The following is a 14,217-nucleotide window of genomic DNA, read 5'->3' on the forward strand; positions in this document are numbered from 1 at the left end:
CTCCGGGATCGAGATTCAGACCGGGACAAGAATCTGCACCAGGAGCGCTCCAGGACTGCTCCAAACTGAGCCTGAGACCGGGACCAGGACAGAGACCGACACCGGGAGCACTCTGGGACCTGCTTGTTCACTACAGGGAGTTTTGGCTGCGCCCCCACACGGGACTGGGCAGGACTGGGAGGGACCCTGTGAGGGGCGGGAGCGTCTCAGTTCACATCATTCTGGAGCAGCCATCCCAGTCCGTATGGTCCCAGTTTGTACAATCCCAGTCCATGTGTTCCCAGTTTGTACAATCCCACTCTGCATGGCCCTGATCCATCTAGTCCCAGTCTGTGCAGTCCCAGTCTGGAGGATCCCAGTCCATGTGATCCCAGCCCCCATGATCCCAGTCTGCATGGTCCCGCATGGCTCACACTGCCAGGCTCTGGAATTCCAGCTCCCAGCATGGAAAAGTTGTTCGTGCCCATCCTAGTTTTGTTTCTCGGCCAAGGCACCCATTTATGTCACAGCTTTAGCATCCCGATCCTGTTCCCAATCCTATTCCCAATCCCTATCTCATTCCTGTTTTTTTCTCAGTCTTCTTCCCCTTCCCCTTCCTGATGCTGTTCTCAGTCCTGTTCCTGGTCCTGACCCCGATCTCATTCCTATTCCCATTCCAATCCTAATCCCATTCCGGTTCCCATTCCCTATTTTATGCCCAATCCCTCTTTTCCTTCCCATTCCCAATCCTGTTCCCATTCCTGATCCTGTTCCCATTCCTGATTCTCTTTCCATTCCCAATCCCGATCCCACTGCCTTTCCCAGTTCCAATCCCGTTCCCATTCCCTTTCCCAATCCTGTTCCCAATCCCCAATCCCAATCCTTATCCCATTCTCAATCCTGGTCTCATTCCCGTTTCTGATCCCTCATTCCCAGTCTCATTCCTATTTACAGTCCCTGACCTGTCCCTGTTCCCGTTCCCGTTCCCATTCCCAATCTCATCCCTGTTTCTGATCCCAATCTCATTCACTTGATCCCTTCCCCAATCCTGATCCCGTTCTCACTCCCAATTTCTATTTCATTCCCAATCCCGATCCTGTTCCCAATCCGGTCCCCAAACCCAATCCCGTTCCCCCTCCCAATCCCTATTTCATTCCCAATCCCGATCCTGTTCCCAATCCCGATCCTGCCGTTGTTTTCAGGGAATCATTTTGATCTCAACCTCTACCCCAAACCTGGGGGAGTCAAAACCCCCCAAATCCTGGGGTCAAACACACCGAAACCCCAAATTTGGGATCAAAACCCCCAATCCTCAAACGTTGAAGTTTGAAATATTTGGGATTTCCAACCCCTCTGATCCCACAATTTGGGGTTAAAGCCCCCTGATCCCCAAATTCTGGGGTCAAAACTCCCCAAAACCCAAACCCTGGGGTGTCAATTCCCCCCAAATCTCAAATTTTAGGATCACCCACCCCCCCTCAATTTCCAAACTCTGGGGTTAAATCCCCCAAATCCCCATAATTTGGTGTCCAAACCCCCCAAATCCTAATCTTTAGGACCAACACCTCCAAACCCCAAATCCTGAGGTGTAAAACACCCTTGACCCCAAATTTTAGGATGAAACCCCCTCAGACTCCAAACCTTGAGGTGTCAAACTCCCCCAATTCCCAAACTCTGGGGTTTGAAATATTTGGGGTGTCCAACTCCCCCGATCCCAAAATTCTGGGGTCAAACCCCCTGATCCCAAACCCTGGGGTGTCAACCCCCCTCAAACTTTATGATCAAACCTCCCGCATCCCCAAACTTTGGGGTCAAACCCATCTGGCCCCAAACTCCCCTCCAAAACCACTCCACCCTGGGGGGCACTCCGGGACTCCAGTGAGCGTAGAACTCCCGCTCTGTGGATTTTCAGATCATTCCATTGATGTTTGGTTCTTTATATTACGCACACACATCCATATGTACACATATATAGAAATATATGTGGGCAGTACTTAGTGACCTGGAACATACTTGATTGTGGGAACTGAAATGGATATTTCTGTCTTTATCTATATAGTCAAGCAGAGTTGTGCCATTCTGTAGCCATCTTTGAACTGAAACTGGTCATCATATATAAGCAGGGCAGTTGTAACAATCTGTGATAAATTTCCCTTTGAAACTGACATTGGCTTTGGGGCATTTCTCATTTCCATGATGAGCGACCACATCAATATTTGCCCCTATTTTTTCACTGATCCTTAAGCTCTGGTGAGTGTGTGACAGGCTGTGGCAGCCAATTCCTCACAGTCTGTCAATCTGTGGGTAATAGAACCTGACTGAGGTTATTTGTCTGTGAGTTGTGGTCCATATCTAGAACCCCCTGAGGCAGCACCCTAGCTGGGCACGAGAAAAAGGGATTATGACATTTAGTTTCTTTTCACACTGTTGGGATTGGTTTGTTTTCCTAACCTCTCTGTGGATTTTTTTCCTATTGACATGCTAAGCAGCACTGATGGCTAGTTTTGGGGGAGGGGTTGACTCCAATTCTTTTTTTTTTCAGAGTTTCTCTCGAAGGGGTGGGGGAAAGGGGGAACACAGCAAGATCAGGATCAGGTGAAGAAGGGGGAAGGCATTTGCTCCCTCGCTCGCTCTTGCAGTCAGAGGATGCTGCTGCTGCTGCTGCTGCTGTCCGACCCCCGCCATCCCAACGCCGGGAGCCCCTTTTCTGTTCTTGGAGCCCGCACTGCTGCCTTCTCGCTTCAGCCTGCTGTCTCCAAGCACCCTGCTGAGCACCACGACCGACACAGTGAGCAAAAGTCTCTCCTCCATCCCCTTCCCATCTGGGACAGCCCCGCTCTCACCCCCAGCACTCCTGCAGCTGCGCGGGGTCTGCCCCTGCCCAGCACCGGGAGCTGCAGCACAGGGAAGGGAGCCTGCGGCCAAGCAGGGCTGGAACTGGGTTACTGCTCTGTTTGGTGTTGATTTCATAGTTGTGGTTGTTTTGTTCGTCTTGTTAGATAGACTGGTAAAGAACTGTTATTCCTATTCCCATATCTTTGCCTGATAGCCCCTTAATTTCAAAATTATACTAATTCAGAGGGAAGGGTTTATTAGCTCCATTTTGAAGGAAGGCCCTGCTTTTCCCTAGCAAAACTGTCTTTTCAAACTAGGACACACACATATCTGCGCTAAGCTGCAGCCTCAACTTAGTAAGGAAAAGGATAGATTTGCTTTAGTCATTCCGTGTGGAATAAAATGATGTAGGAATAGCCACAAACTAAGCTGCAGAAACAGCTCGTTCTTGGTCTTAGCAGGACATTGGGTGCAAGAAAGCACCACAATCTCAATGATTCACCTCTGAGGTAAAACCGAAACGGTTCATTGTGTGAAACTACCTGGTGATGGAAATAACCAATGGGCTGGGGCTGAAGTCTGGGAGTCAAACACTTGGGAAAAGAGACCTGGCAAAGGCAGCCCAAGGTGCAGGCAGGCATTTGGCTCAAGGCAGGAGGGAGCTTGTAGTGCCAGCACTGGAAGGGACTGCAGGCAAAGGAGCTGGCCGGGAGCAGGGAGCAGCCCCTGCTGCACTGCAAGGGAAGGACTGGCAGCAGGCGGGAGGAGCGGGCACATTGCTGATGGACACCGGAGCTGCTCCTGAGACACCAACGGGACCCCTCCTGGAACTGCAGGTACAGCTCAGCTCCCTGTCCTGCAGGCTCTGCTTGGCCTTTGGAACTCAAACCCACTACAGAGAGCAGACCTGATTATAAATGATACCAATTCTAAGACTGCAGAACTTGTTGCCCCACTGCTAATACTGGTTTTTTAATTTCTTAGACTATCTCTGCATTAAGTACCTTCTGTGTTTGAAATGGTAGTGCTCAGCACCTTAAACCATGCATTCTGTCCTGTAGTAGATTTATAGAATATTCGTTCTTCTCTGTGAAGAACTTAAGAAAGGGTAGATGTTTTATGATAGCATGGTTCCATAGAACTTTATTTCAAATTATTTTCTAAAGTACCTATAATATAAAGAAACTTTGTTAAAACGATTAAGGGTGAGAATTGCAGGGCTGGTTTAATATTTAATCCAAATTGTATTTCGTTCTGTCCAATATTTCCTTTAAATATGATTAATGTCCAGGAATCAAAACCTAGATTTCTTCTTTGTTCTCTTTTTAGCTAGTAAACAAGGCATGTGTATACTTTTGATTTTGATTTTAATGTCAGTAATCCACTGGACTCATTGATACCATGGAACTTCTTTATCATTTACAACTCTCTGTGGTTCTCAGGAACAGAAAGGTTAAAGGAAGGGAAGAGAGCAAATCTTTTAAAGCAATGACCTGATAGTTAGTTCACATCAATTTGTAAATCCTTGGTTAAATACACTGATATCGAAAATCAATGTATATATGTACAGGTATGAATTATCAGCTGAATAAATGCTCATACACAAACAAGTTCTCATCGACATTTTTTGCTAGCCTCATGTTCTTTCTGGCTGCCTCTGCCACCAGAACACCCCGAGCACAGGCGGAGGAAGAAGAAGCAGGGGCTGTTTTGCAGCCATCCCCAAGAGAGACTGGAAGGGTGCCCTCCCTCTGGTCCCACTTGCTTGGCTTTCTGACTGGCTCTGAGGCAGGGGCTGCCATTCCTCACTTGTGGGGACCAGAACCGCACCCAGGATCCCGGCACTGCCTGGCAGCGCTCCGGACACTGGCACGGTCACGCGCCCGAGTCTCGGGCACTGTGCTGCTGCTTCATTTGCTCTTTGGCACACCCAAAGCTCTCTGTGAAGCCCTGATGCTCTCTGGTTCTGCCCTCTTCCTGACCCTGTGCAGGGATGGAGCATTACTGCGCTTTCAGGAAGCTGTTCTTGAAACCTTCCAGCATTCCAAGCTCCTTTGCCCTCTGTGCATGCTTGCCATGGAATCCCTCCCAGCTGCGTTCAGAGCATACTCAGGTTGGCTCTTCTAAAACCCAGGGGCTTCAGGGTGCTCAGCAAGACCTTGAACTCCAGTGTTGTGGAATTGGAGCTTCAGCACAGAGACCTTTCCAGCCTGATCTGCCCTCGTTCCTCTGCGTCTCTGCACAAAACACGGCGTGGAAGAGAAGGGCCTGTGAGTTCCAGGGCCCTGGATTTGCATCGCTTGAACTCCACAGAGATGCAGGCAAGGTGAAGAAAACAAACTGTTTATTGATGGAAGGCAAAGCAAAGGGATGAGCTGGAGGGGAAGAAAGGGATGGGCATAGTCTGAATGCTGGAGGCAGAGAGCTGTCTACAGGCAGGGAGACGGCTGAAGCCACAAGAACTGTGCCAATCATCAGCTCTGCCTGGAGCTCCAGCAGCAGAGAGGTGATGTCTCCTGGTGTCTTCAGTTGTCACCTGGTGTGTTCTTGGGACACTGGTTCACTGGATCCTGAAGGTGACTCTAATTCTTTACCTCTGTGGGGAAACTGGGCTTAATTTTCCAGGTTAGATCATGATGGGCTGGTTTCTTGCCTCTGGGCTTGAGGGGCTGGAAGAGGGTGGAACAGAGCCATGGACACACCCTGGATCTATGGGGACCCGAGGAGACCCCCGTGCCAGAGTCATCCCAGCCTGCTCTAGCCATGGCCAGGAGGGAGCAGGGACCACCGGGATCAGCCCGAAGCTGCTGGCCACGAATCCCCACGGGCCCCTGAAATCTCTGTGTGCTCTGCCCACGCCGCCCCCCGTCCGCACAGGGAGCAGAGCCCTCCGCAGCCGGGGCAGGGCCTGCAGCTCCTCCTGCCAGCCCCGCTGCCAGCCCGCTGCCCTCACTCACCCTCACTGATGAGCTGAAGCTCTTCCTGCTGCCCCCTCAGGCACTGCCCGGCCATTCCTGGGAACACAGACCTTGTCACGGCTCTGCCCAGCAGCACAGCTCCCTGCCCGCGGCGCTGCCAGCCCTGTGGCCACTCGCCCTCGTGGCCGGCAGGGCTCAGCCCGGGCCCTTGTCGCACGCTGCCGCCCAAGGGCTCGGCTGCGAGAGGGCGGCAGCAGCCCCGAGGGCAGCCGGGGCTCCGCGGCGCCGGGCCCGGACGGCAGAAGCTGCCGGGGCAGCAGGCGGGGCTGGGGTCGAGCTGCGGCGGGGCGGGGAGGGAGCCCGGGCTCACCCATGAATCTGACGGCCGCCACTCGCAGGGGCTCCTGTGGGCTCTGCAGGTACGGCAGGGCCTGGCGCAGGTGCTCGGCCGCTCGGCTCCTGTCCTCTGCCAGCTGCGGAGAGCGGCGGGAGAGAAGGGTCGGGGCGGGCTCTGCCCCTTTGCCCGGCGCTGCCCCCGCCCGGCCCCGGCTTCCCCTGCCCGCACGGCCCTGAGGCGCGGCCAGCAGCCGCTGGGCCGGGCTCTGCAGGGGCACAGGGCCGGCTGTGCCCGGGGAGCCGCGGTGCCGGCCTGGCCCGCAGCCCCGCTGGGCCGGGGCTCCGTGGGCAGCCGGCTCGGGGCCGCAGGAGCCGGGAGCAGAGCCCGTGCGGCCGCTGCGTGCAGCTCTGGGCTGGGCCACAGCTGCCAAGCGGACACAGTGAGCACCGCGCTCAGGGGGCTGCTCCAGCCTGAGCCTGGCGCTTCCAGGCCATCCTTACCAGGCACTCGGCGAACTTCCACAGCTTCTTCTTCTTCACCAGTTTTTTGAGATTGTTTCTCTCCAGAAATTTGGCTGCACAATGCAGCGTTTCCCAAGAGGCCTGGAGAGCAGCAGAGATGTGGAGATGGCACCGCAGTTCAAGGCACAGGACCCGCGGCCCTGTGCCAAGGCCTGGAGGAGGCTGCAGCCCTGGTGGTGCCAGGGCAGGAGGCAGCCGAGCCCCCTCCCAGGGAGACACGGGCAGCCCACGAGTCCTCACCTGTGCCACACGGTGATTCTTATCATGGCAGTGGATGAAGAGTGGGAGCAGGCTCTGCTGCACTTGTGTCTTTAGGGTCTTTTCTTCTTTTTCCAGCAGAATAGTCACCAATGCTTGGACGAGAAGTATGGACACCTGCTGCACCTGGCTAGTATCCTGCATGAAAGAAGCCCTGAATTTGGGGTCCCAATCCTTCCCAAATCCTGATTTTGGGGTCCCAAGCCCTGGTTTTGGGGTCCAGCGCCCCCTTCAAAACCTCAGTTTTGGGGTTCAGCCCCCTTCCTCCAAACCCCAAATTTGGCGTTCTGGCCCCCCTGACCCCAAATTTTGGTGTCCCGGCCCCCCCCTTCCCCCAGCACAAGCCATAGAGATCTGGGGGGGCCCCAGCGCCGCCACTGTACAAATGTAATAAAGCACCTGCTGCACCCCAAAACCGGCCTGGGGCATTTGGGGGTGTCCTGGGGGAAATCTGGGAAGTCCTGGAGGGCTTTGGGGGTGTCTTGGAGGGGTTTTTGAGAGTCCTGGGGGAGTTTCAGGGTGTCCTGGGGGGAATATCAGGTGTACTGGAGGGGTTTGGAGGTGTCCTATGGGGGTTTGAGGGTATTCTGGAGGGGATTGGGGGTGTCCTGGAGGGAATATCGGGTGTACTGGAGGGGTTTGGGAAGTCCTGTGAGGAATTTGGGGCGTCCTGAGTAGTTTTGGGGTGTCCTGGGGGGAATTTGGGGAGTCCTGGGAGTTTGGCGGTTTCCTGGGGGAGATTTAGGATCGACTAGGGGAGATATGAGAGCGATTTGGGGAGGTTAGAATCGACTGGTGGGGGTTAGGATGGGATGGGGAGGTTTAGGATCGACTGGGGGGGATTAGAATTGATTGTGGGGGAATTACGATCGACTGGGGGAGTTTAGGAACAACTGGGGGGGTTTAGGATGGGATGGGGAGGTTTAGGATCGACTGGTGGGGGGTTTAGGGGAAACTGGGGAGATTAGGGACCCACTGAGGCGTGGTTTAAATGTAACTGGGAAAGGTTTAGAACAAACTGGGCCCGCCCAGTCCATCCCAGTCCCTCCAAGTCCCTCCCAGTCCTTCCCAGTCCATCCCAGTCCCGCTCCGAGGGCCGGGCCAAACCTGCCCGGACTAAACGCGCCGGACCTGCAGCAATCCCGGTCCCGGTCCCTGTATCGCTGCTGGTCTCAGTCCCGATCCCAGACCCGGTTCTGGGCCGGCTTTGGTCTCGGTCTCGGTCCCGGTTCTGATGCAGCTCTCGGTTCGGGTCCCCGGGGATATTCGGCTCCTTTGGCAGATTTTAGGCCGAATCTGGTGGGTTTAGGGTGGATTTTAGATCCTTTGCAGTGTTTTCAAAAGATTTAGGCAGCATTTCAGGCTCATCTGGGTGATTTTAGGCCAAACCGGGTCAATTGAGGACCGATCGTCGCTTTGGCCCCGCCCCTTTCCCCTCACAGTTCCCGCCCTTCCCTTGACCCCGCCCCTTTCCCCTCACAGTTCCCGCCCTTCCCTTGACCCATCCCCTCCCAGTTCGGGGTTCCGAACGGGGCAGAAGGAGGAGGGAGGAAGGAAGAGGCGGAGTCGCAGCAGAAGCAGGAGGGAACAAGGCAGGATTCGAGCGCCATCCCGGAGCTGCCTGAACTCGCAGCGCCCCCGGGACCATCGCCCCCCATCACGCAGGTGCCCGGGGAGGGGGAGCTCGCCCCAAATATCCCGGGGCAGTCCCTGGGTTTGGGGAATTTTGGGGGGATGTTTGGATGTTGCCGGGCTCCAGAGGCGCAGATGGCCCTCGGGGGCACATCGGGGGGTCCCCGGGAGGTGGTTTTGGGGGTCCCGGTGGGTGCGGGCAGAGCCCCGTTGGGGGGCGGGGGGATGCGGGTCCCCCCGCGGTGGGGGTTGGGCTTCCCGGGCCGGGCCCTGCGAGCTCTGCCGGGGCCACGTGGGGAGCGCGCGGGAGCGGCGGGATCGGCGGGGGGACAGCGGTTTTGGGGAGCCCCGGGAGAGGCGCGGCTTCCCTGAGCGGGAGCGCAGACACAGGAGAGCCCCAGAAGGGCAAAGCGGGGAGCCCGAGAGGGGGGGACCCCTGGCATTGCCGGGACCCCGGCGGGGTGTGCTGGTGCTGGAGGGGCGGCATGGCCGGGAAAGGGCTTCGGGGCTCCCGGTGCCGCCAGTGGCTGCTCCCAGCAAGAGCCCAGTTGCTCCCCGCGTGTGCTTCCAGTTTCCTCGGCACTCCCAGCAAGAGCCCGGTCACTCCCGGCCATTCCCTATGATGATGGAATTTGCTCCCAGTTGCTCCCAGTTCCTCCCAAGGTCACCGAAACGGAGAGAAAAAAAACAAAAACTTCCAAAAAGAATTTAAAATTTAGAGAGTCAAGGCGTTACTTTATTATCTGGCCAGGATGTTTTGGCCAGGATGTAGCACAGAAATCTTCTCATCCACACATAACCTTTGTGTGCAGAGAGAATCAAAGCATGAAACTCCATTTTTCAGGCTTTTTCTACAGTCACAGAAATGAATTGGGTCAGTGTTCTTTGGTCTCAAGTTGCAATCACTGAATTCCTAATATTTGGTGTCTTTTTGGATCCGGATTTCTCCCCTTCTGATGTTAATTAGATGTTCATTCCCTGATTTTATCAGTCTTTTCAGAGGAGATGTCTGCAATTTGCCAGAGGATGAGTCTGGGGTAGCTGTTCCTGGGTGGCCAGTGATGTTCTGTTTATGGCCGCTGATGGCCCTTGAGAATTCCAGCCGCTCCCAGTGTTTTGATGTGTTGAGTTCATCCGACCCCACCTGGTGCAACAATGCCCTGCAAAGAAAATTAAAAGTTTTTTAGGGAAAAGGCAATCAAAATATTTTGATTAAAATTAGAGAAAATTTTTAAACGGATACGTTTTCCAGCACCACTTTGATCCAGTGTGAGCCCAGTTCTCCCAGCTGCCCCTAGCACAGTCTCAGTCACTCCCAGTACTATCCCAGTATGAGTCCAGTCTCTGCCAGCAGGGCCCCAGTCACTCACACTTGCCCCCAGTTGCCCCAGTACCGTCCCAGTTTTCCCCCCAGCACATTCCCAGTCACTGATAATTAGGTCCCAGTTACCAGCTTTAGGGTCTCAGACACTCCCAGTATATCCCAGTTGCCCTGAACAATCTCATAGTCATTCCCAGGCACTCCCAGTTACCTCAGTGTGGTTCATTTCCCCCAGTTTTATCCCCATTTCCCCTGGAATAGACCCAGTGCCTCTCAGCATTGTTTTCGTTTTTTTTTTTTATGGGGTGGGGAATGTTTGGAGAATGCAGAACTCCAAAGCTGATCCCAGTCACTCCCAGTCATTCCCTATTATGATGCAGCTTGCCCCTTACACGGTCCCAGTTGTTCCCAGTTCCTTCCAGGATGATTCCTAGAATAGCCCCAGTCTCTCTCAGCATTGTCCCACTATCTCCCAGTTTTCCCCAGCATGGTTCTCTTGCCCCCAGTATGGTTACAGACGCTCTCATTATATACCAGTTTCCCCAGTAAGGTTCCAGTTACCTCAAAATTATCCCAGTCTTTCCTGGTTATTCCCAGTTGTCTCCAGCCTGATCCCAGTTTCTGTCCTTGTCCCATACTCCCAGTTGTTCCCAGTAGGATCCCTTTTATGGCCTCAGGACCCTCAGCGTGGTTTCAGTACCTTCCAGTTATCCCACTTCTCCCAAGGTATCCACATTTTTCTCCCAACATGGGCCCAGTAGCTCCCAGTAACCTCCAGCCAGGTTCCATTCCTACCCTCTGTAATTCCAATGGCTCCAAGGATGATCCCAGTAGGACCTGTAGTCAATCCCAGTATGGTTCCAGTTGTTACCAGCTTTTCTCTATCATTTCCCAGTCTGATTGCAGTATGATCCCAGTCATTCTCAGATATTTCCATTACTATTCTGGTCACTCCCAGTACAATTCCAGCCATTTCCAGTAGGATCCCAGTACGACTATGACATGGACACAGCTACTCCCATTATCATCCAGTGTGGTTCCAGTTGCTCCCATTTCCACCCAGTTTGGTTTCAGTCTCTCCCAGTGTGTCCCAGTTGCCCTCATAGTCATTCCCAGCACTCTCATCCCTCAGCGTGGTTCACTTGCCCCCAGTTTTATCCCAGTTGCCCCTGTAATAGTCCCAGTGCCTCTCAGCATGGTTTATTTATTTTTTATGAAGGGGAATGTTTGTAGAATGCAGAACTCCAAAGCTGAACAGACAATGCCCCTTGGGGGGACACTGGGTGGTCCCAGTGGCAGCTGCCGGCAGAGGCAGCCTGGAGGAGCAGAGCCCTGTGTCCCCCAGGACCCCAAAGTGGGGAGCCCAGAGAGGGGGGAGCACTGCCATTGGCGGGACCCTCAACAGCCTGGAGAGGGGCAGGGGGGACTGCTTGGAACCCCAGAACCCCAAAGCAGTGAATAAGGGGAGAAGGGATCGCAGGACCCCAAAATCCCCCAGCATTCCTGAATTGGGTGAGGGAAGAGGGGGGAGCTTTTTGGATTGCTGGGACTCCCAGCAGCCTGGGGAGGGCAGGGACCGAGTAGATGGGGGACCCCCAATAGAAGCGTGACCCCCAGCATCTGGGATAGGGGCAACCCCTGAACACCAAAGGGGAAGGACCATTGCCAGGAACTCCTGGGAGGCATTTTCAGGGCTGAATGTTGGTGTTTGGGAGGTTTTGATGGAGCCCAGATTCTCGGGGACTTCTAGAAATGGACTTGGGCAGGAGGAACCCCCAAGACAATGCGCTCATCCCTTGTTTTCCCCACACCAGGATTTCCCATTTCCAAGCCTTGGACCGATGGAGGAGGAGGAGGAGGCTGCGAGGAAGATGGCCCAGGAGCCCCAGGCAGGTGAGGAGGAAGTCAGTGCCCCTTTCCCCCTCTGTCCTGCTCCATCTCCCAGCCCATCACAGTCTCCTCTCCAGGACACCCCGCTGCCAAAACCGACCTGCCAGGGACGCCCTGTGGGGATCTCCTTCCCGTTCCCTCTGGCACGGAGGCAAATCCCATCCTGTCCTTGTCCTTCCTCGCCCAGACAAAGAGCTGAGCAGGGAGGACAAATCCCCACAGTAGAACCTGGTGGAAGAGGCCGTTTGCAGCGGCTCCATGGCGCAGGAATTCAACGGGGAGGAAAAGCTGCAGAGATCCCGCACCAGGAGGGGCTGCAAACGCAGATCGCGGGGATCTGAGGACGAAAGACCCAGCCTGGGCCGGACAGGTGGCCGGAGATGGAGCCAGAGCTCGGACCTGGTGGTCCATGAGCAGCCTCGTGATGGGGAGAAGCGCCACAAGTGCTCAGAGTGTGAGATGAGCTTCAGATGGAGGGAGGTACCTCCTGATCCAACACCAGAGGATCCACACTGGGGAGAGGCCCTACGACTGTGGGGAGTCTGGGAAGACGTTTCACACCAGCAGCAATATCCTCAAGAACCAGCACACGCACACAGACGAGAAGCCCTTCCGCTGCCCCGACTGCGGGATTGGATTCAGACGAAACTCCAACCTCGTCTCCCACCGGCGTATCTACACTGGGGAAAAGCCCCACGAGTGTGAGGAGTGTGGGAAGAGCTTCAGCCAGAGCTCCAGCCTGTTCAGCCACCAGAGGATCCACGCTGGAGAGAGGCCATACAGGTGTGAGGAGTGTGGAAAGAGTTTCAGGCAGCGTTCCAGGCTAAATCTTCACCAAATGATTCATACTGGGGAGAGGCCATACGTGTGTTCTAAGTGTGGGAAGAGGTTCCCACCAGCTCCAATCTTGTCAAGCACTACCAGACACACACAGACGGGAGGCCCTACGAGTGTCCTGACTGCGGGAAGGGCTTCAGGCAAAACTCCCACCTCATCACCCACCGGCGCATCCACACTGGGGAGAGGCCCTATGAGTGTGAGGAGTGTGGGAAGAGCTTCTCCCGCAGCTCAACCTTGACTCAACACCAACGGAGGCACCGGTAAGGGAAGCCCTGTGAGTGCCCCAAGTGTGGGAAGAGCTTCGTGCGCTGCTCCAACTCCATCCCCCACTGCAGGACCCATGTTGGGCAGTGCCCTGGTGACCCACATTCCCTGGGATCCATGTTGGGAAGACACCTGCCTGGTTATCCTTTTGTTTTTGCCTTAGTTTTTCTCTCTTCTCCATCTCTTTGTTCTCCAAAAGCCAAGAGGGATCGATCTATCACCTCAAAACCTCCCAAATCCAAGTAAAAACACCTCAATTTTGACTCAAAAGTGATCAGTCCAACTTCAAAGTGCTTTGTTCTCTCGTCAAAACAACTAAATCCCACACGAACTTTTCTGGATTCCAGAGCCACCAGGGTGAGATGGGGTTGGAAGGAGATTGATAGAAGCGGGATCCAAATTTGGAGCGGTGTCATCCGGATTGTGTGGGGCTGGCTGGATGGGATGGATTTTATAGTAAATAAATTTGATAGTAAATAAAACTTGTACAATTTCTGATTTCTGTCCCATTCTCTTTCAGTCAGTTCCGGGTCTGTTTTCAGTGGCACTTTTTTCCTTCATCTCTGCCTCTCTCTCTCTCTCTCTCTCTCGCGCGCGCTCGCTTGCTCTCTCTCTCTCTCTCTGTTTTTCTTTCTCTCACAAAACTTGATTGCTAGCACGCAATAAACTGCATTACTGCTTTCTGCTAAACAAACCTGAGTCTCTTGCCTTTTGTCTTTTGCACCCAGGGGTCAAACGAACCATCACAACTCCCGCTCGGGTTGAGCAGATCGTGACAAGGGGGCAGTGGAGGTGGGTGTGGATCCAAGAGGAGATACTGGGATGGGGGACGGGAGCATTAACAATTTACAAAGGCATAAAACATTAAAAATAAAGAGTCAACACAAACATCAATTGTAGTCAACTGGGCAGGCACACATCAACAGCACCAACTGCTGGGTAGACACCTTGTAGGGAAAAACTTGCATTTGGGGATTTATTCTGCATAGTCTCCATCTCCATTCTGATTTTGGTCTCATTTTTGGAACTGTTACCTGTTCTGGTGGTGGTTTTAGTCTTGGTTCCAAAGATTTTAGGTGGTTTGGGTGATTTTATAGCAAACTGGTATTTTAGACTGGATTTTAGGCCCCTTTTGGAAAATGTTTGGCCAATCAAGATGATTTTAGGCCATTTCGTGTAGATTTGACCTTCCTTTTGGCTGATTTTACGCCAAACCAGGTGGATTTAGGCTGCATTTGAGGGGATTTTGGGTGGTTTTCAGCCTAACCAGGCTGGTTTTGGACTAAGAGGCTCTTTGGTCCCGCCCCTTTCCCCTCACAGTTCCTGCCCTTTTCTGACCCCGCCCCTTTTCCCAAGGTCTCTGCCCATTTATTAGCCCCGCCCCTCTCTAATCACAGCCCCTGTCAATCATTATCCCCTCCC

The 14,217-nt window shown here is 54.0% G+C and overlaps 2 pseudogenes; one reads left to right on the plus strand and one right to left on the minus strand.

Moving 5' to 3' along the window:
- The window catches only part of LOC130266375 (zinc finger protein 665-like), a 30,105-nt pseudogene extending 21,182 nt beyond the window's left edge, over positions 1 to 8,923 (minus strand).
- Positions 8,924 to 11,642: 2,719 nt separating this feature from the next.
- On the plus strand, positions 11,643 to 13,369 carry LOC130266376 (zinc finger protein 239-like; annotated as a pseudogene).
- The last annotated feature ends 848 nt before the right edge of the window (positions 13,370 to 14,217 follow it).

Source organism: Oenanthe melanoleuca, unplaced genomic scaffold (genome assembly GCF_029582105.1).
Source record: "Oenanthe melanoleuca isolate GR-GAL-2019-014 unplaced genomic scaffold, OMel1.0 S028, whole genome shotgun sequence".
NCBI classification, from domain to species: Eukaryota; Metazoa; Chordata; class Aves; order Passeriformes; family Muscicapidae; genus Oenanthe; species Oenanthe melanoleuca.